The following is a 23641-nucleotide window of genomic DNA, read 5'->3' as shown; positions in this document are numbered from 1 at the left end:
TATTGTCCATTCTAGAGAATGTTCCATGTGCATTTAAGAATGTTTATTCTAAGCTGGGCACGGTAGCTCATGCCAGTAATCCCAGCACTTTGGGAGGCTAAGGCAGGCGGATCCCGAGGTCAGGAGTTCGAGACCAGCCTGGCCAACACAGTGAAACCCTGTCTCTACTAAAACTACAAAAATTAGCTGGGCATGGTGGTGCACGCCTGTAGTCCCAGCTACTCAGGAGGCTGAGGCAGGAGAATCACTTGAACCCAGGAGGCAGAGGTTGTGGTGAGCCGAGATCGCAACACTGCACTCCAGCCTGGGCAACAGAGCAAGACTCCATCTCAAAAAAAAAAAAAAAATGTTTATTCTACCATTTTTGGACGAAGACTTCTCTAAAATTCTGTTAGGTCTAATTACTTTATAGTCGTATTTAAGTCTTCTATTTCTTTGTTGATATTCTGTCTCATTGTTTTTCCTAGTATTGAAAACCCATACTGAAGTCTCCAATTGTTTTTGACTTGTCTATTTTTCTCTTCAGTTCTATCAATTTTAGCTTCATGTATTTTGCGACTTTGTTGTTAGGCATAGTACATACTTACATACACACACACATGTGTGCATATGTATATATACACATACATGTGAATATGTGTAATTTATATTACATATAATTACATATATATTGTTGATAAAGTAATATTTATGTCTTCCATTTTGCTCTTTGATTTCTGAAGATCTTACGTTCTTTCCCCTTTAATTCTCCATACTGTCTTCTTCATACTGTATAGATAATTCTAGTATACTACTTTAATTTCCTTACTTTTAAGCTATATATTTTTAGTAATTCTCTTAGTGGATGCTCTGGGAGTTACAATTAACATCTTAAAACATTCTAGGTAAGATTAATACCAAGTTAATTTCAATAGCATGTAAAACTCGCTTCTGTATAACTTCACTTCCCCTCCCATTTGTATTATTATTATCACACAAATAACATCTTGATTCATTATAAGCTCATCAACTCAGCTTTAGAGTTATTGCTTTAAGTAGTTTTCTTAAAGTCAGATAAGACAATAAAAGTTTCAAACAAACATATATTTATACTGTTTTAAAAGTTTACCTATGTATTTATCTTTCTTGGTTTTCCTTATTTGTTTATGAATTCAAATTACTCTATTGCCTCTTCAACTCATCTTGTAAGACTTATTTTAGCATTTTTTTTTTTTTTGGCAGGTCTGCTAGTAACAAGTTTACTCATTTTGTTTATCTGAAAATGTCTTAATTTCTTCTTTGCTTTTGAACAACAGTTTTGCTGGATATTAAATTCCTGGTTGAAAGTCTTTTCCTTTCAGCACTTTAATTATGACATGCCACTGCCTTCTTTGCTCCATGATTTCTGTCAGTAAATCAGTTATTAATCTTACTGAGAATCCCTTGTATACGATAGGCCACTTTTCTCTTATTGCTTTGAAGATTCTCTCTTTGTCTTTGTTAAAAGACCGTTTAACACTGGCATGTTTAGAATAAATCTCTTCGAGTTTATCAGACTTGAATTGATTGGTAAATTTTTGGCCATCATTTCTTCAAATATTCTTCTCTCCCCTTTTTTTCCCCTTCTTTTGTAAATTCTATTATAGATATGTTGGTATGCTTAAAGTGTACTAATGTCTCTATTCATTTCTCTTTATTCTTTATCCTTTTTGTTCCTCAGAATGTATACTCTCAAGTGACATTTGTTCAAGTTTCTTCTGCCAGCTCAATATGTTGTTGATTCCTTCTAGTAAATTCTTCATTTTAGTTCTTATACTTTCCAACTCAAGAGTTTCTATTTGGCTCTTTTTTAGAGTCCCTTCTCTACTGATAATCTCTCTTTGGAAAGACATCATGCTCACAGTTTACTTCAATTTTTTAGACATGTTTTTCTTTAATTCCTTGTACTTTTAAAATTTAAACTATTTATTCAGTATAACATCTGTGCTTCTTGAAGTACTATTTCTCTTGAGTACTTTTTTCTCTTTGTGTGTCAGATATTTTTTTCTTTGTGAGTCTCATTAATTCTTTGTTGTTGTTGAAAACTAAACATTTGAAATAATATGATATGGCAACTCTTGAATTCAGATTACGCTCCCCTACTTTTACAGTGTTTTTTACTTGTTGCTGTTTATTAGAATTGTTTAGAGACTTTCTCATACTAATTTTGTAAAATTTGTATTGTTTTGGTCTTGTGCAGCCTGTGAAATATCTACTTAGTTAGCTTAGTGATCAGCTAACAGATTGATGAATATGTCCTTACATTACTTGTGTCAATAATTCTCCAAATCTTTGCTAAGTGGCTCTGTGTGTAGATATAGGGAATGCCTACAACACTCAAGCAGACAGTTTCCAACTCTGCCCTAGCCGTCACTTTTGGCTTTCACAGTAAGGGAGGAGACCACCCCTCATATTGTCTTATGCCCAATTTCTGCCCCCAAAGAAAGAAAAAGTAAAAACTAAAAAGTAGACAGCCTGGCGCCACACCCTGGGCCTGGTAGTTAAAGATCGACCCCTGACCTATTGGTTATGTTATCTATAGATTACAGACATTGTACAGAAAAGCACTGTAAAAATCCCTATCCTGTTTTGTTCCGATCTAATTACCGGTGCATGCAGCTCCTAGTCACGTACCTGCTGCTTGCTCAATCGATCATGACCCTCTCACGCGCACCCCCTTAGGGTTGTGAGCCCTTAAAAGGGACAGGAATTGCTCACTCGGAGAGCTCGGCTCTTGAGACAGGAGTCTTGCCGATGCCCCCAGCCAAATAAACCCCTTCCTTCTTTAACTCGGTATCTGAGGAGTTTTGTCTGTGGCTGGTCCTGCTACAACAGAGTCTTAAAGGCAGACAGAAATAAGGGATTAGGGTGCTCTCAGGTCTTTATGGGTATGCATACAGCCCTGGGCATGTGCAAGCACATGAGTATAATGGTTAATTCTACGTTTCAACTTGAATGGGCCACAGTGTACCTAGATAGCTGGTTAGACATTACTTCGGGGCATGTCTGTGAGCATGTTTTCAGAAGAGATTACCATTTGAATTTGTGAGCTGAGTAAAGCAGCTGGCCCTCCCCAACATGAGTGGCCATCATTTCATCCATCAAAAGGCTGAATAGAACAAAAAGACAGAAGAAGTTTAAATTTTCATTCAACCTGATTGCCTGTGTTGAGAGACTCATCTCCTGCGCTTGGCACTTCTGATTCTCAGGACTTCAAACCTGGGCTAGGAACTACACTATTAGCTCTCCAACTCTCATGCCTTCAAACTACACCACTAGCTTTCTTGGATCATCAGCTTACATATGGCAGATCATGGGACTTCTCAGCTTCCATTATCACATGAGCCAATACCTTATAATAAATCTGTCTATCTATCATTTATCTATCTATCTATCTATCTAATCTATCTATTTATCCATCTATCAATCATCTCTCCTGTTTCTCTAGAGACCCCTGACTAATATAGCAACCTTCTAAATGTCCAGGAGTATGCCAAAGCTTTCAAAGTCCCGTAAATTCCCCCATATTTCCTTTTAATTTTTTGATTAGCCTTTTGTTAGCTCCAGCTATAATTCTGCCTCAGGCAGCTGCAAAGGTAAACAATTGCCACTGGTTGTTTTCAACCAATGAACTGCAAATAAGGCCATTCACACAGAGTAGCTGAGTCAGGTCAGTTAAAGACAAGCCCCAAGAATGATGCTTTTCAAAATACTGCCAGACAGGTCAAATAGTGACAGTAAACGGAATGGTGTATTTGGGTAGCTCCAAGTCCATTCAGCCCTTTCCAGCGGCTGCTAGGTTACTGTTTTTTCAAATGTACCATGGATCTTGGGAGGAGAAATGAGATTAGGTCAAATTGTAATGTCATAGAATTTATTGTTCCTACTAATATTTAGCCATTACTCTTAAATAAATTTCTTCAGATTGTTGCAAGCCTTTAATTAACTTCTAGAGCTCTGAAAAAGTTGATTTTGACAATTTTAAACAGTATTCTTATTGCTTTTATAGAGAAAAGGGTTTTTTTAAAGATTTTTCAGAAGTCTTCAGTCATTTTTTAACAAAATTGTTAAGACTATACATAGTTTCTGAATACAATTTAGCTGTGTTCCAAATATTCTAGCATAGAGTGCTCTTCTACTTGTTATTTTTAATTATTTAAATTAAAAAATTCATTATTGAACCAAAACTTGATTTTAGAAAGTGTTTCACATTTTCCACGTATATACTCTTTTGGTTTCTTTATGTTTATTTTAGTTTTAATGTATTAAAGAAAAAGTGTGACCTTGTCAGTCTTGACTTTTGCATGTTTATTAAAGTTTTCTTTGTGGATACTTCCATGAATGATTTTTGTAAATGTTTCTGGAAATAAAATTATATATTTTTTGTGTACGGGTACAAAGTTATATTAGTCAAAGACTATATGTTGCTGACCTACATAATCTGTAAACTTTCCATTTAATTCATATTTTAAATATTTACCCTTTTAGGAACTTTTCCTTACGGTTAGCACATAAACATAATGTTTTATTTGCATGGGACATTTTCTTTCACAAAATATCTCCCATTTTCATATTTACTGTTTTGGCCCTTGGTAATTCTTCTGCATCTAATGTTCTTCTAATATTACTATTATTATTCTTGCTTTCCTTACTTGTATTTGTCTAGTGTATATTTTTCTAACTCTATATTTTCAATTTTTATTTTATCATTTTCTCTGGCCAATTCAAAACTTTAACTTATTTTCCTGGTAAATTTTATGAACCCACAAAATCTGAGACAGGTCTCAGGTAATTTAGGAAGTGTATTTTACCATGGTTGAGGATGCCCTGTGGCAAAGCCTCAGGAAGTCCTGATGACATGTGCCCAAGGCAGTTGGGGTGCAGCATTTTAGGGAGACATAAGACATCAATTAAGTACATTTCAGAAATACATTGGTTTGGTCCAGAAAGGTGGGACAACTCAAAGTGGAGGTGGGGGTTCCAGGCTATAGGTAAATTTAAACATTTTCTGGTTGATGATTGGTTGAGTTTGTCTAAAGACCTGGGATCAATAGAAAGGAATGTTTGGGTTGAAATAAGAGGCTGTGGAGACCAAAGTTTTATCATGCAGATGAAGCTTTTAGCTAGCAGGCTTCAGAGAGAGCAGAGAGACATGTTTCTCTTCAGACTGAAAAGTCTGCGTTGATGTTAGTGCCTGAGAGGTATAATGAGGCATGTTTCCACTTCCACTTCCCTTCATGGTCTGAACCAGTCTTTCAGGTTAAATTTTAAGAGCCCTGGCTGAGGAGAAAGTTCATTCAGATGGTTGGGGGGCCTTAGAATTTTATTTTTGGTTTACAATTTAGAGTTCTTTCATATCATTTGTTTTCAATAATGTCATCAGAGAGATATATGTTACGGAACAACAATAACAAATATTTAGCTCTTCCTTAGATATTATGTATAGAAATGAGTCTTATTCTAGATTAGCGGCAGGCCTTGGAAGAAATCTATGAAAATGTAGATTTTTAAATTTAGTTTATTTTCTCTTTATCCTCATAAGGCAACAAAGAATAACAAATCTCTGTACTTGATATGTCAAGATTTTTAAATAAAATAAAATCTAATGCTAAGTTTAAAATAACCAGCTGAGTGTGATGGTTCACGCATGTAATCCCAGCACTTTGGGAGTCTGAGACAGAAGGATTGCTTGAGGCCAGGAGTTCAAGACCAGCATGGTCAACACAGCAAGACCCTATCTCTACAAAAATATTTAAAAATCAGCCAGGAGTGGTGGTGCATGCCTGTAGTCCCAGCTACTTGGGAGGCTGAGGCAGGAGGATCACTTGAGCCCAGGAGTTCGAGGTTACACTGAGCTACAATTGTATCAATCACTCCAGCCTGTGTGACCAAGTGATACCCTGTCTCTAAAATTAAAAATTAATAAATAAAATAAAATCATGCTAATTGGAATTGAACTGCAAATCCAAGAAGTTAGTGGCTTTCTGCAAAAGAATGAATGCCAAAGCTTTTTATTAAGTGCATAGAAGATATTATAAACTACATCTTCTATCCAAACTTGGGCAGTTTATTTAAGGTCTGAAAAGTAATTTGTTAAAAATGTTATCTATGACCTCATGCTAATTATTTTATTAATATTATTTCTTTTAATTCTCAAAGAAAGTGATAAGACATGGGAAGTGTATGGACTGGAATTTAGTATATGTGAAATATGCAATAAGTGTGAGCCAGTTTTATTGTGAATATGAATAACTTATGATTAAGAGCTACTTATGGATTTGTTATCATCACCTGTAAAGAGGTTAAGCGACATGATTGACCGGATCTACTTGGTTAGTTAGTAGCAGAGACAGAATTCAAGTTTTTGTAAATTTTATTCCAAACCCAATTATTTTCCTTCTTTGTCTTACTGCTTTAAAAGGAAAAAAATAAACAAATATAAAATGTTGAAAAGTCATTGAGGCCCACTTTACAACATAACTACTGCAACCTCCAAAGAATCCTCAAATATAAAGAAAAATACTTCTGATTGTTTATTTTCATTTTCTAAATACATCTTACTCATTTTTCTAATGCCAAATGTTAATTTACTAGTTCCCAGTAGTCATGACAGGACTTCTGTGTAGCAGGTGGTATTTAGACAAGTCTCAGGACCCTATTTGACAATGAACTATGCCCAGAGAGAAGAAAGTTCTATCACCATGAAAGGAAGCACTCACCCCTGGGAAGGGCAGCTACCAGTTCCACCACTTCCAGCACTGCCCCTGCTGTTATGGAGCCATCAGAGAAGATGCTGCTTCAAAAAACAAACTCATTTGCAAACCTTTCATAATCCTTCCTGGGGATCTCAAGGTCACACTAACTTCTATCTTTCAAAAGCCTTTCTCATCTGCATTGCAGAGACTTAAACTGATCTCCAAATATTCTGCTATATCCTCTTCAACAGTGTCCTTTCTCTTCTTCCTCTACCTGCCTCCCAACCTCGCCTAATTCTCTTACATATTCCACAAGGCCACATTCAATTAGCCTTGTTCTATGACGATTTCTCTAAACCATTCAGTCTACATCAATCCTTGAAATGCGAACAAATCATATAATATTTTGTATTCTTTAACGTCAAATAAAGTGTAATGTCCTGCAAGAACAGGAACTGTCATATGCATATTATCACCTAACGAGAACTAATATAGTTCCAGACATATAATAGTTACCAAAATAAAATTCCTTAAGTTAAAAAAAACTTTGGGCCAGGTGCAGTGGCTCACGCCGGTAATCCCAGCGCTTTGAGAGGCTGAAGTGGGTGGATCACCTGACGTCAGGAGTTCAAGACCAGCCTGATCAACATGGTGAAACCCTGTCTCTACTAAATAGAAAAAATTAGCTGGGCATGATGGTGCATTCCTGACATCCCAGCTACTTGGGAGGCTGAGGCAGGAGAATTGCTTGAATCCAGGAGTCAGGTTGCAGTGAGTCAAGATTGTGCCATTGCTCTCCAGCCTGGGTAACAAGAGCAAAACCCTGTCTAAAAAAAAAAAAAACAACAACAAAAAACAAACAAACAAAAACTTTAGAATAGTATGATGGCTACATTTATATATGTCATTTAAATATGTTCTGTGGATTTAGGGTGGCTGTATTCCACGAACAATTTTTGGTGTTTTTGTACTGTAGTTGTGTAATTATAAAATGCAATAAAAAACAACCCAAAAACCCTCCCTAAATCCATGTAAACATTTTTAACCTTACACGAATTTAAACATTATTAAATGTCAAATCAGAGTTTTGCCTCCTCATTAATCAAAGTGAAAAGGAGAATTAAGACCATTGTTCCTAATTGTACCAAAATTTCAACCTGCTTTTCTACCAATTTTATATTGCTTAAAAAATGTGACATGGTATAAAGTAAAATAAGCATGTAATAAATTTTATTAGTAATCATTTTAGCCAAATATTTACATCAAAACATAAAGATAGATATTTTAACAGAAAAACATCACTTATATATCTTCAAAATCACTGTGTAATTTAATCCAAATTTCATTCCTAAATGTTAACATGTCTCTGGCTTCAGAATGACTTTAACCAATTGGTTTGTAGTCTCAAATCTCTCTTCGTAGAGACAAGTCTTGAACTCTAGAACTTCAGTTCTTTAGGAAAACTTAATATAAAAATCCCATTTTCACTGGCTCATTATGAACTTTGCTATTTCTGACTTTAAAATGTCTTTATCTCTTTGCTGATAGTTGACTGTAAAAATGCTTCATTTCTGATATTATATCAAATTATTTTTCTTGTCCTTGCAGGAAGAAGAATGTCTACTGTTGGTGTGCTGCCAACATCACTTCTTCTAGTTCACATTCCACTGTGTGTTTGTTTATATACATAGAACCATATATAACCCACTTGACGAGGTCTTTCTTATTTTAAGGAGACTTGATTTCTTTTTATATTTATTTGCTTTCTAAATATGATGAAACTTTTCAACAAAACTATAAAACGGTTTTGTTTTCATGAATTCTACCCTCCCAACGTTCAAGTGTTTTGGAAAATGCTTGACCCTGTTGTGCCTCCAGTTCTCTCATTTAATCTGATGCACAAAAAGTTTCTGAACACCTGCTATGTGCCAATTACTGGTAAGAGACCATATGTTTTAAGTGTACATGCTTTCACACAGAAGAGGTTGGCATGTTCTATTCTAGATGTTTCCAATGCCTTTGTCATTGTGGAAATACCATTTGTTCTCAGCCCAAAAAAGTACTGTGAAAATGTCTCAGCCAAAATATAAAAATCAAAGGTGTTTTGTTTCACTAAATACTCTCCAGTCTGTGGAGATCTGAACACCTTATCTTTCATGTGCTGCTGCTGCTGCCAGATAGTTTTAGGTGAGTTGACCATCCTTGCTTGTCCACACTTAATTTCTATCTTCTGAAAATGCAATGTCATTATACGCTTGGCCTGACCAATGAGTTAATGACTAGGGATCACTTTGAGTGACAGCATTCGAGTTCTACAGCAATAATATATCTGACTCAAAGGAGAAACCACTGATCATTAGGATCAACAATTAGAAATCTATATGTAACTGCCCATCAAAGATTGGCCCTTGAACTCACTTTTTGGGTGCATTCTGCAGGTTATATATGGAACCTAGAAGTGAACAAATAGCAAACGGCATGAAAAGATGCGCTTTAAGCAGCACTCTGATGCTGTGACAATCTGGGAGCCATCTGTACTGAGAGATACAGTGTTCCTTTGTTTAAAAAGAAGACTTCTTTTATTAATAACCTCTCACACCAGCATACTCATAAAAGTAAAGCAATCCCAATCTCACATGGTCTGGGGAGGAGGGAGCTGGTAAAATACTAGCATGAGCACCTAAGGCCTTAGCAGACTAGAGATATTACCAAAATACTGAGTAAAGAGTCTTCAGATTATGAAGGCATTAAATATCTATTATAAATTTTAAAGTAAATTTAAAATTAATCAACAATTCTTAGATTAACTGTAAAAAATATGAACCATCACATGGAACAAATAACCTTTTAGTCTATATATTAAATTCTACTGAAGTTATCAATGAAGTTATGTTTAGGACTCAGGAGTCAAAAGCTGAATTTTTAATAATGAATATTATCAATCAAAAAGTGAAAGTAATATTGACATAAGGTGAAGAAGAATCAAGGGAGTTCTGAGAAAGTATGTTTCAATAAAACAATTACAAAACATGCCTGATCATTTTATTCGTGGTCATTCCTTTAGAACATATATAATATGTATTTTTATCACATATGTTTCTGGTGGGCCATGATGAGAAATGCAGAGATGTTAAGCATCACCTTAAATCTACACAAACACTTGAAAAAGTGTTGAGATAGTCTCATTTGAGAGTGTGCCGAAAGGAAGACAGCTTCTAAGGGACCAGATATTCTTAGTGGAAATGCATATCCACCTCAGACAGATGGCCTTTGCTATACCTATATATTTGTCTCTCATGGTTTAATTTTTTAATGGACTTTATCACCCTTCAGTCACATCAGTTCTCATCTGTTGTTAAACATCATGCAGACACAAGTGTACTTTGACTTCAGTGAGTGTTTTTCATCTGTGTAAAAAACAACACAAAGGAACAAGGAGAGTGAAGGACAAAGACTGTGGCAAATATTTAGAAGGAAGAAATATATGGATTTTTATAAAGTGAAAAAAAAATCCACGTTATTTTGAGTTATCTTGTACTTGTGTTAGGAAAAAGATATTTAAAAATTGGCATATAGTTTTCTGTGGCATTATTTGTGACATTATTTGTCACACATCTGAGATGTAATGTGCTATTACTGAAGTATTCTTCCTATCTTCCATTCTGTAGAAAAACCTGAGATACAAGCAAAATAGGACAATATCTGGTGTCTTGGTCCATTTGTGTTGCTATAAAGGAACACCTGAGGCTGGGTAATTTATGAAGAAAAGAGGTTTATTTGGTTCCTGGCTCTGCAGGCTACACAAGAGGAATGGCACCAGCACCTGCTTTTGTTGAGGGCTCTGGAAGCTTCCACTCACGGTGGAAGGCAAAGGGGGGCAGGTGTCATGTGGCAAGAGAAGAAGGAAGTGAGAAAGAAGGAGGTGTCCACCTCTTTTCAATAAGCAGTTCTCACAGGAACTAAGACTGAGAACTCACTCGCTCCTGCAAGAATAGGAGAATGGCACCAAGCCATGAGGAATCTGTCCCATGACCCAAACAACTCCCACTAGGCCTCACCTCTAACACTGGGGATCAATTTCAACATAAGACCTGGTGTGGCCAAACAAATTATATCCAAAATATAGCATCTAGTTTGTTTGGTTAATTTTAAAGTTGAATCAAAGTAATAAATTATTAAAAATGGTTTGTGCATGTCTCAGAGAAATACATTGCAAGTTAATATCTATTAATATAAACTCATTTGGAAACCATTTGATGTAGGGCTAGAGCTGATTTGTGTATGTGTGTGTTTACTATAGATGGAGCCTGCTAAGTGAACATCTGTGTCATCAGTTTTATATGTTATATCCATGTTTCATTATATAAGAACTCCAATTTTGGTTTCTTTAAAGGACGTCTGGAATTTAAAGACAGATGCAAAGCTATCAGAATGCAAAATTGTTTTAGATTTGTAATTTTTTTCTTCATTTTTATTTGCTAACATTTTTAAATGAATTATCTTGATCAAGTTATTTAAGTCATTGTTCAATGCCATTGAACTTGGTCTTTTGAAAATGAACTTCTTTCCACACTCATATTCCACTGCTTTGAATAATTCTTATTTAAATTATGTAATTAAAATAACAAATATACCTGACACAAACAACCTTGGAAGTAAAAAGCAAAAGCTATCTTTTGGTTTGAAAAGAAGTGTGTAGCCTATTAGAACTTAAGCATTTAGTGTTCTATGGGCATCTGTGAAGGAACAGAGTATCATTCTGGAGGTTGGATAAATTGAAGGTCACTTAAGAACTCTTTCTATCATGTTTAAAATAACATCTGAAGATCAAGACATTTTAAAATGTGGTCAGTGGGGCCAACTTTGTAAAACACAATATTTTATTACCACTCGCCTGAGAAAAGAAAAATTATTTTCTTTGAAAGCTTTATCATTGCCTTGAAAACAGGATAATCTTTTACTAATTAGCAGCTAATAATATTAAGTGATAAAAATCAAACATTATTGAAAGAAGATAGGACGAAGTGACTTAGCATGCAAATTTAGGAGATAATTCATTAAAGGTAATCTTGAATGGATGACATACAACTTATTACTAAATGTCAATTATATTATCTTTATAGTATAAAATATAGATTTATCTAACAGCAGTGCTTACTCTTCATCAAACTATAAATTTTTATTATTGGGAAAGCCTGTCCCAAATAAAAAGAGAGGTTGATATAATGATGTACAAAAAAATTGCTAACATGTTTCCACTAGTTTGGGCAAAAATGAAGAAAACTGAAGAGTCATAGTGTTGATGAAGCATAAATTGGTAATTCTTCCTCAAAGAAAATCTGAGAACATTCATTAAAAACTTTAAAAATATATACACATATTTACTCAGCACTTCTGATTCTAAAAAATCCTCTTGAATAAACTATTACAAATATGCAAAATGATATGTGTGTTACAATATTCTCAACAGGATTGCATAGGAAGGAAGGAAGGAAGGAAAACAGGAAGCAACCTAGCAGCCCCTACTGACTTCTAAAAGGGTCAAGTTTATTTATGGTTATAAAAGATTAGTTGAATTATGCTGGTTATATTTCTGGAACTGAATGACAATGAAAATGGTTGTGGTTCAATCATTTCCACTAGCAGCACCATAACTAGACTATTTCAGCTATGTGCCCACTCACCTCTGTAGTTTCTACACACAAAAAAAGTTTACCATTCCATCTTGGTTTCTGCATAATTTTTGAGTTGCCAATATCCTTCTAGTCAACTCCATTCTGTTTATTATCAGAGTCAGAATTGGTTTCCCTTGCTTGCAGCAAAAACTTTAAATGGTACACATTATTAGTTATGCTTCTACAATAAGATTAGCATAGTATTCTGTCACCCAAGAATGTATCAGTGTGCTTTTTAACCATTCCTTTATTATTAGCATCTTAACTCATTCCTTTCCTCCTCCTTCCTTTCATTGTTGCTAGCAACAATGTATTTCTTGATTTGGACGCTGGTTATACACTTTGTTCAATTTACAAAACTTCATCGAGTATACTCATGCATCCTTTCCATTTTTTCACTATAGAGATTACACTTGAAAACAGATTCTACTTACAACTACAGACAATCTAATATCTCAAATTTTTTAAACTGGCAGAAAGTCTGAACTGTCTAGATCAATAGTCCCTCTTCCTTTTGCTCTCTTGATATTCCATTCAAATATTGTGAAACTTTGAAATAATGTTAACTTTAACCACCATAAATACTACCAATATAATATAAGTAGAAACATAATGGAAAGAGAAGACAAAATATTTGTCACAATATAAGAAAATAAAAAAATAAAATTTGCGTAGACTACATTCCTTATTTCTACAATTGGTCCTGCCTATTACTCATCCTGTGTCCACCTGATATTCAGCCAGCACTCAATTGGTCAGAGTTCTTTGTCAAGTAGACCAATACAAACCAAATTATTAATAACTGAGCTTAGTTCTTTGTGATTCTCCCAACATAGAATAGAGGTTTCAATAACTTTATCACTGTCCACGGTAGTTTCAAGGACACTCTCCAAATGGTTGGATCAGATAATGTCACATTCATCAGGAACAGTTTGGATTATGCTCAAGAATTTAGAATCTAGCAGAGCCCAGAAGTAAAACAAGAGGCACTGCACACAGAATAGTTACTTAACCAATGATGATAGGGCTTTGCTTCCAAATTCTAGATGTTTCTTTTGTGATTCATCTAACAGAGCTTACTATAGATTCCATAAAGCATTCTGAACTACCACTGAAATTCTAGTTATCATTGTATTTACTGAGCCCAAAGGGCCAATTTATGTAATCATTTGTACAGGTGGAGAGATATGTCTGTCTTAGGTTCCATCTCAAACTTGCAGGTTTTCAAGCCACTTGGTAAATTAATTTAGCAGCACATCAAACTCTCCAATACTGCCAACAAAATCCAAAGAGAGCAACTGAGAGATGTGTCTTCTGTCTTCTTAAGGTAGGGAATGCAAAGTGAGCCTACTGGTTCTTCACTTGAAAAGGGAAATTTATTCCAATATGCTGCAATTCTCGGGATTCTCAGACATTTCACAGAGGTGGTAGATGTTAGTGTATTCACTTTTTTTCTATCTTGCTTCCAATGGAAAACATGTGTCTCAGCAGGGTGCCTAATGTTCCTGCTATTTCCAGTTTCCTACAAATTATCGGCATGATTTTGCCCATTTAATGTAAAAATGTGATGTCGTGTGATACAATGAGTATATTTTGGCATAGATCTCTAGAGACAATTTATCCACGAAACAAGAAAGTAAGGAATACCACTGTTCCTCTCAGATGAAAGTAAACTTCTGATGTTTTCTGACTATAAGAATGAATAGGGGAAAAGCATTTGCCAGATCGAAAAGTGCATGCCAGGTGCAAGGGCCTTGTGGATCGTGTTATCATTAGTGTTTTACAAATATTTGTTGTTTGAAGCCTCCTTGTGGAGGGGTTATTCTTTATTCATACCCTGTTGAACTCAGGCACAGCCACGTGCTTGCTTGGACCACATGAAGTCTGAAGAGATGTGAAGTTTGTTACTTCTGAGCAGAATGGGGTTTAAGCAAGTTACCTTTTCACTAATGCCTTGCTTATGGAAGCACGAGTAAGGATGCTTCATGAGCCTGGGTTCCCTGAAAGGGTATGTTCTACACATATGGGAGAGAAGAAAGGAGAGAGGAAGTATTTCTTTCTTTCTTTTTTTTTTTTTTAGAGACGGAGTCTGGCTCTGTTGCCCAGGCTGGAGTGCAGTGGTGCAATCTTGGCGCACTGCAAGCTCCGTCTCCTGGGTTCACCCGCCATTCTTCTGCTGCAGCCTCCCGAGTAGCTAAGACTACAGGTGCCCGCCACCACGCCCAGCTAATTTTTGTATTTTTAGTAGAGATCGGGTTTCACCGTGTTAACCAGGATGGTCTCAATCTGACCTCATGATCTGCCTGCCTCAGCCTCCCAGAGTGCTGGGATTACAGGCGTGAGCCACTGTGCCCGGCCAAGAGGAAGTATTTCTATAGCAAGATCAGAGGACTTGCTTCCTTGACTAAAGAAAACCCAGGGTGTTTATGTGTGGGATCTTTCAGAGGGGTTTACAGATTTAAGATGCTATGAATACTCTAAATACTCTCAGATTTCCCTAATTTAATCATTGAGATCCCATTCTATGCACTCTCAACCAATAACATAATTTTCACATGAAACACTAGACAAGGCTTTTAATTCAATTGATGTTGCAACTTAGCAACCCACAAATCAATCTCAGAATGCCTTCTGATGATCCTAAATCTGGGGCAACATAAGCTAAGAATCATGCAGCATGGTGTCAAAAGTTAATGAGATTCAGTCTATACTTTGCAATGAGAATTTAGGTTGTGAGCTTCCCGGCTTTCAGTTGCCATTATGCTATTAGAAGCAGCCGTTGTACTATGGTGCCCTAGAATTTCTTCTAAAGGTTTCCTTTCTGCACAGCAGTTAATCAGTTTCTCTCTGGCTGGCCAAAGTGAGCAAACTTCCTAGTGACCACAAGAACAGCCTAATTTGCTATTTTGCCATAAAGTTTCTCAAGCTGCTAAATATACATTCTAGCATAGGAAGAGAAATTTCATTTCATATCTATTGCTAGTAATCTATTTTCTGGCACCAATTTCTCTACCAGTAGAGTTCTATCATAGTGGTAACACAAACCATGGCTAATTTACAAAAAAACAGAATTCACTGGAAAGATACTAGTATTTTAAATGGGAAAGTTGAAAAACCAAGATAGCTATAGAGGGCCAGCCATCAGACCTACAGGAATGGTATCGTAATAGGAACACGCTAGTCCGAGCATTGCCACTGGTAAACTCAATTGTTTGTCACTGCCAATCTGCTAAAATTCAATGGAAGAAGGATTCAGTGGCCTAGTTTGGATTATTGGCTTGACAAGAAAAGGGCAAAGGCATTCATTGAAGGACGATTTCACCAAACAAGACTGTATACCAAAGAAAAAGGTACTTCCTCAGGAGGAATTATTGATGCTCTTAGGAAAGAAAGCTAGAAAGCTAAAAATATAAAATAAAATAAAATAACAAAATGTCATAATTTTCATGATATAGTGTTTAGTATATATAATGTATATTACATATAGTAAGTAATATATATCATATTAACTATTATCACTAGGTGGTAGGATTACCTGTGCTTTTATAGTTTTCCTTTGTACTTTTTGAATTTCACAAATTTTCTATTTAAAAAGTTTATATATGCTAAAAAATAGGAAAACACAGTAAATGTAAAAATAAAAGAAATCGAAGGGCTATTTGGAAGTGGCACTATAGTACTAAGGAGCTGATCATATATCAGTTGTGCATATTTCAGACTATTTGCTTCCCCTCTTCTCCTTTTTTCTAAACACTAATATTTCTGTTTCTGAGCTTTAGTACAAAATGGGGAAAATGTCATGGGAAAGGAAAATAATTGACAATAAAAATATTAGCTAATTTTACCAAGTACTCATGCATCCCCATGTCACTTCTTAGATTCTACAAAAAGAGTGTTTGGAACTATTTCATCAAAACACAGGTTCAATTCTGTGAAATAACACAGCACATCACAAAGCATTTTCACAGATAGCTTGTTTCACAGATAGCTTGGCACCATCAACTTTTCCGAACTTATTGAGGACTTATAAGGAAATATGAATATCCAGGCCTAAAAACTAGAAACAAGCTATCTGTGAAAATGCTTTGTGATGTGCTATTTTATATCACATAATTGACCCTGCATTTTCATGAAACAGGTTCCAAACACTCTTTTTGTAGAATCTAAGAAGTGACATTCTGCCAGCATAGGCACACATAAGTACTTGCCAGGAGTGACATACTGCCCAGCGTTTTGCTAAATACTTCATATGATATAGGTATTATAATTATTCCCATTTTACAGATGAAATACTTGAGGTCCAGAGATGTTAAGTTCTTACTTAACGCAGCTCACCTGAGCAAATAAATGAAATGAAATTCAAATGTACATTTCTTTCAGCTTTTTAGGAATGTTGAGGAAGTTTAGGAAATGTTTATACATACTGTTTGTTCATGAACCTTCATGAACACATTTGGAATGATTTTAAGAGATACAGGAATGAGTTCTGAGCAATAAGAATTTTTTACATTTATGCTTCAAATATTTAGTGAGCATTCACTTTGTGCCAAGATGTCTAAGGTTTGTGCTGTTGAAGACATAAATGCTGTCTCTCTAGGTCAATCCATAGCTGTGATTTTATAAATTCTACCTGAGGTTTTGATTCAATTCACTTTTTAAAAATTTGTCTCATCTGATAACTCAAGACTTTCCATAAACTGGCAGTAAATAAAGCAAATAAGTTATTGAGTGTAGGGAATAAATTTAGAATATAGAGAAAAGTACCTCTGGAAGGCCATGCAAGATATTTTAGTGCTCATAACTTTGCAGGGTTCAATATCAAAGTCAAGAACAAATGCTTGAATTGATGGATACCTCATTTACTCTGATTTGATTAATTCACATTGTATGCCTGTATCAAAATATCTCATAAACTCCTTAAATATATACACCTACTATGTATCCATAAAAACAAAAAAAATTAAATAAAAAGTCAATGTCCATCTATAGTCATAATACTCCAGCCGCAGCCACAATTTTGCTGAAATTTTTCCACGTCAATAGCAACTTACAAGGATGAACTTTAAATTTGATTTCTCTTGGTCAGATTGCCATTTTCCAAACACTTCCTCACTTCTCTATATTTCATAAGATTTATCCAATTTCCACTAGAATAAAAATTTCACTGAATTTGTAAGGTGACATTTCCATTCATATCTTGGGATTTCACTTACCTCTGACATTTAGAAGTTCCTTTGGTAAGAATACATAAACAAGGCAATGGCTTACATCCTTAATCCAGGGAGGAAGGAAGGGGAAATACTTCACTGGAATAAATGTCACTACCTTTATGCTAAAATATGTTATATGGAACTTAATTTTGTGGAATCTTGTCATTTTCAAAATGCTTTCCTGTATTTCAGAAACAACAACAAATAAGCGTTGAGAACTTACCAAGTGGAAGGCACTGTAGGAGATGCCAGCTGCTCATCATGGACCTTCATGTTGCAGCTTGAGCCCATCTTCCCCATCTCATCTCCCAGGACTCCAACTAGCAAATCTCCTTAGGGTACTGTGAGGAGGATGGATTAAAATGGGGAAAAGGCTGAAGCAGGGGGAATTAATTAGGAACCTGTTACAGTATAATTATGATAGCCTGCATCATTGTAGTAGCAGTAAAAATTAATTAAAATGGACAGATTCAAGAAATATTTAGGCAACAGATTGACAGCATTGGGTGTTTAACTGACCTTATTGTGAGAGTTTGTGTGAAAGATGGGAATAAGTGAACGATAAATCTCAGGATTTTGTTTGTTTCTAATGTCTACAAATGGGGAGAAAGTTGTGGGACTCCTTGTTCATCTTTAGGCATCTTTAGGCATAAGATTCAGTTACCTGAAGGACAGTCAATAGGAGATGCTTAGTTAGCACTTAGGTTATAATACAGAAGAGAAATTTTGTTGGATATACAAGTTTGTGAGCAATTAACATGCAATAAAAGTAACCAGATCACCCCAGGGGAGCTTTTATATTGATAGTGAGAGGAGCCCAGAAAAGACCCCAGTGCCTATAAAAGTGCCTGGCAGATACATAGTTGTTAGTTGATAAGTGCATGAAATAATTAACTAATGAAAGAATGAATAGACATAGAGATACCTCTTTCTGATGAACAGATAAATGTATAAACCAGTAAGATCATTCTATGTGCTATAAATGAAGTAATATTAAATGTTTCATTCTATGTGCTATGGAAAGAAGTAATATTAAATGCTTCCTACAATAATTCATTAAATTTTACAATAAATACAATAAATTAGACATGGAAGAATATTTTCTTCTTTTAATCATGATATGATTGAGGCCAAGAAGGGTACTTTTGTCCAAAGCATCAAGGGTGCAATTTGTAATGATAGAATCAGGACTATAACCAATTTTCTTTTTTAATATTAAATGATAATTTATTGAGATAAAGGTTATATTTATTTTTTTGGAATGCAGAATTCAGAAAAGATAACGGAGGTAGAAGAGGGAAAATTTGCTCTTTGGACTATAATGCAAAATAACAAGAGTCAGAAGGCAACCCTGCAAATCGAAACCATTTGAAATAAGTGGAAGAAGATTAGAGAACCATGGTCCTTTCTGCCTTTCTCAAAGCCAGCACCAGTATTCCTTTTCAAAGTCACCCTAGAGAGGGCCCAGAATGGACTCTTATCCTGCTAGATTTTCAGAGTCCTGGGTCTGTCCCTAGAGAAGGCCCAGAATGGACTCTTTCCTGCTAGATTTTCAGAGTCCTGGATCTGTCTCTCATCAGTGCTAAAACAGCAAGATTTGTATTAATCATCCTGTTCCCCAAATGCATAACCTGAAGTTCTTTTCAGATATTCAGCTTGTTGATGGAAATTTTGTTTGGAATTTAAACTGCATAACAAATTGAGGTCCCTTTGCCTTCATAAATCAGAAAGCTTCTTTAGAGGGGTTTTAAGTCTCTAAGTTGCATTAATGGATGTTTTAACATGTCCAAAAGGCAAATATTCTTAATGCAAGTAACTCCTCTTTTTTCATCCATCAACTAGAAACTCATTCCCACACATTGCTTGTGCATGTGTGTGCTTCTCTCTATCTACTTGAGAAATGTGGGATTAGGTAGAGGGGAGGAGCGATACATTTTTAGTCTAATCAATCAGTCTTTCCAGGGATCTCTATGGGGTTAGGTTACTTAGGACTTCAGGGCATATTTTCTTCTGATCCACATGGATATTGCACTTTTTAGAGAATAAGAGGGACTGATGTTTTCATCACAACGACTATCATTCTGAAGTCACTGTGTTTTCAGGATAGAGCATAGGATTGCCTTTCAGAAATCCCAAGAGAGGGAATCTCAAGTGAAAAAATGAAAGTAATGGCAAATTCACAATAAACTACTGCCAAGGGAATAAAACCTTTTAAATGGAATTCTGTCATCAACGCTGTTCTGTTCTGGTGTTAATGACAGAATAAAATTCTATTTCCTTGGAACAGAATAACCAACACTTTCAGACTATCTAGGGGAATATCCGTTGTCTACTACACCCAGATTTTAGGACTTGGAGTTATCTCAGTCTCTTCCCTTTCTAATGAAAATCTCTACATTTGATGCAGCTGTTACTATTCATGGCAGCCCTTCTCTGCCCATGGCCACCGCTTTATTTCAGGCATTTCCAGTGGCCCTGGCTGGAGAAAAGGGACTCAGATTTAGGGAATGACTCTCAATTATACAGAACTAAACATCATGAGATATTTATTAAGAAATCTTAGCAATGGAGATATTTCTTAAGAACATCAATTTCTTCTATTATCTAGTTATTGGTGCAACCAGCAGGTCTCTGGTTTGTTATTTCATATTCTAGTTTGACCTACTTTCCAGAAGGTTTTCCTTAAGTAAGTGATAAAGGCCAGTTGTCTTAATAGATACATCCTGAGAGTACCTTAATGTAGACTCTTCCAGTTTATTCAAGACTATTGTCATTTGATTCCTACTGACAACTTCAAAGCCTAATAGATACAGGGTAAACTGGTAAAATTGAGTTCCTTGGACTGCAAATCAGTGAGACAAAAACTGAACCTTGGGCTTTCATCTAGGAGTATCCAAATCCCTTGCTGCAAAGACAATGAACTTCAGACCCAGACAGTCATAGTTTGAGCTCTCTATTCTCTCTCTCTCTATTTTTTTATTTTTTATTTTTTTGAGATGGAGTCTCGCTCTGTTGCCCAGGCTGGAGTGCAGTGGCGTGGTCTTGGCTCACTGCAACCTTCACCTCCCAGGTTCAAGCAATCCTCCTGCCTCAACTTCCCGAGTAGCTAGGATTACAGGTGCCTGCCACCACGTCCAGCTAATTGTTTGTATTTTTAGTAGAGACAGGGTTTCACCATGTTGGCTAGGCTGGTCTGGAACCCCTGACCTCATGATCTGCCTCCCTCGGGCTCCCAAAGCACTGGGATTACAGGCATGAGCCACCGCACCCAGCCTGAGCTCTCTATTCTGTAACTGGTAGAAAGCTATTTAATCTCTCTGATTCTGAATGTCCTCATTTAACAAATGGGTATAATAATACTCACATTTAAAGTTTTATATAATTATTTGTGATAATGTATATGAACTATCTGATGCATAGTAAATGCTATTGATATCTTAATTGTAATATTATTATTAATCTCTCAAGGATTTGTAGTTACTATTACTACAACTAGTATTGTGACTGTTACTACAACTACTATCACTGCTATCACTACAATTACTCTTATGACTACTAATACTACATGGACCAATCCATTTTATAGGGTTGTTATGAAAGTGGCTGTAGGTAAAGCTCATACATAAGTTCTTGGCACATTGTATGCATTCAATAACTGTTCCTCTTCCTCCAAGTGACTAGATATACTCAGATTGATGGGGTTGAAGAAGGATGATGACCTCTATTTGAAAACTGTTGAGATCTTAAGGAGATTTTAACGATTGAAGATGTTCATAGAACTTTTCTCTGAAATTGGCTTTATAATGTGGGAAAGGGCAATAATATTTGTGGTATATTGAAGGGTATGGAAGATCTACAGGCATCATTTGTTCAATAATCACAAGAAAACCTGAAAGATATGTTTTGATTCCATTTAACAGGTAAGTATGGAAGTTGAGTAAATTGTCTTTTCTGCAGTTTTTTCAATAACCTCTTCTTCAGCGATGCCTATCACTGTTACAATTTCAAACATCACTTCTCTAAAGATAACTCTCCAAATCCGAATCTGCAGGTGGGAGAGTGCTCATTTCTACTAAGAGTCTGACTGTTCTTGAAAGGGGAACATATTTAATACTAAATTCATGGGTTTTCTTACTAACCAATACTTTCATATTGGGGGAATATCCATTGTCTATTGCACTCAGATTTGAGGTCTTGGAGTTACCTTATTTTTCTCCTTTTCTGACGAAAGATTCTCCACTTGATGCTGCTGATATTCATGCAAGCCCTTCGATTCCCACGGTCCCTGTTTTATTTCAGGCTTTTATTAGCTCATGGCTGAACTAGTACGATAGCATTGTAATAAAATTTTCTATTTCACTTTTTTTTCCTGTTTTTAGGCTGTACTTTACTGTCAGATTTAGTCTTCCTTAACTAGCAGTATGTAAGTTTTCACTCCCTAGTTACAAATTTGATGGATTCCTTTAAAATTTAAATCCAAACTCCCTGGCATTCAAGACCATAAGACAATTTTCTCCCAATATATCTCTACAACCTTGTATGTAAACGCTACCATAAAAATAAGGTTCAAACAATCCACCTCTAAACACGCTATACAGGCCAGGTGTGGTGTCTCACACCTGTAATTCCAGCACTTTGGGAGGCTGAGGCAGGATAATTGCTTCAGCCCAAGAGTCAAGACCAGCCTGGACAACATAGTGAGACCCCATCTCTATAAATAATTTTAAAAATTAGCCAGGCATGGTGTATCGCACCTGTAGTCCCAGCTACTTGGGAGGCTAAGGTGGGAGGACTGCTTGAGCCCAGGAGGTTGAGGCTGAAGTGAGCCATAATCACACCACTGCACTCCAGCCTGGGCAATAAAGAAACAAAGTGAGACCCTGTATCTCTCAAACAAACAAAAACAAAAAACAAAAAGGAAGAAAGAGAAGAAGAAAGAAAAGAAAAATAAATAAATAAAAATAGACATATAGACATGCTATAGAGTTATTGAGGGCATACAGTATGCCAAGCACATATGTATGAGCTTTACATACAGAGACTTCCATAACAACCCTATAAAATAGATTGACCATAGTTTGAGAAGTAGTCATAATAGTAATTGTAGTAGCAGCAGTGATGGCACCGGCCACCTGTCTGGAGCGGCCGCTGCAAAGACACCGGCTGCAGCAGGGGAGGTGCCGCCAGAGCTGCGCACTCAGCAAAGCCAGAGTGGGTGGGGGGCGGGGCGGGGCGGGGCGGGGGGAGCTAGGAACAGGCAGGGGTCCCGCCCCCTACCGAGTTAAGGGGTGGGGAGCCCCGTGCTTGGGGCACAGCTGCAGAGCTGCCGCCGCAGACCCAGGCATCCCTGTGCTTTCGGGGGGCCAGGAACCCCTGATCCCACAGGTTCAGAAGGGCCTGCTTGCTCCCATTCCTGGCCTCTGCCTGCTCCCTGTGCCCACTTCAATTTTGGAGCAAAGTTACGGCCAAGCCTGGGTGCTGTTGCAACCTGACCAGGTGTGCGCATGCTCAGGAAGGCGCTGTTACACCAGCCCCCTGCCTCCTCAGCCCCCTTTGGACTTTGGGCACCGATGAGCAGGGGAGAGAGGCGAGGAGGCGCTGCGGGCTGCTGGGCTCAGGCCTAGAGGCGCCCTTCAAAATGAACAGCCTGGGTGCTGTGGAGGGCATGTTGATGGCAGCCAAGAGGAATACAGGCTACTGGACAAAAAGGGACGGGTCCCAGTGAAGCCCCACCTTCAAGCCAGGGATGGTTTCAATCCCGGAGGCTGCGCTGTCAGTTCCGGTCGGAGTCTGCGGCCTGGAGTGAGCGCTAATGGTTCTTTTTCTAGGCCCGCCCATGGCCACCCATGGACCAATCAGCATGCACTTCCTCCCTTCTGAAACTATAAACTGCCCCCGGACCCAGCCAGACTCACGTAAAAGTCAGGAGTACCAGCTGCGGGAAGGAGCTGCCCACTGTGGGTCTTCTCAACTTGTTGGGACAACCTTCCTGAGGAAAGGAGAGACAACCTGCCTGCAGAAAGGAGCTACCTACTTCAGGTCT

The 23641-nt window shown here is 36.8% G+C and overlaps 2 long non-coding RNA genes across 2 annotated transcripts in view; one reads left to right on the top strand and one right to left on the bottom strand.

Annotated features, from left to right (window-relative positions):
- LOC134738246 (uncharacterized) overlaps positions 1-18692 on the top strand; it is a 205247-nt gene extending 186555 nt beyond the window's left edge. Inside the window, exon 9 of the long non-coding RNA XR_010123849.1 lies at positions 17791-18692. This is a non-coding gene — a long non-coding RNA (uncharacterized LOC134738246). The remainder of the gene's footprint in view (positions 1-17790) is intronic.
- LOC129014206 (uncharacterized) overlaps positions 1-23411 on the bottom strand; it is a 157988-nt gene extending 134577 nt beyond the window's left edge. The window contains exons 1-2 of the long non-coding RNA XR_010123848.1: positions 23332-23411; positions 17822-17939 (exon numbers count right to left, since the gene is read on the bottom strand). This is a non-coding gene — a long non-coding RNA (uncharacterized LOC129014206). The remainder of the gene's footprint in view (positions 1-17821; positions 17940-23331) is intronic.
- Positions 23412-23641: the final 230 nt, after the last annotated feature.

This window comes from Pongo pygmaeus, chromosome 16 (genome assembly GCF_028885625.2).
Source record: "Pongo pygmaeus isolate AG05252 chromosome 16, NHGRI_mPonPyg2-v2.0_pri, whole genome shotgun sequence".
In the NCBI taxonomy this organism is placed as follows: domain Eukaryota; kingdom Metazoa; phylum Chordata; class Mammalia; order Primates; family Hominidae; genus Pongo; species Pongo pygmaeus.
The sequence above is the reverse complement of the archived record's forward strand: the minus strand, read 5'-3'. Positions and strand labels throughout refer to the sequence as shown.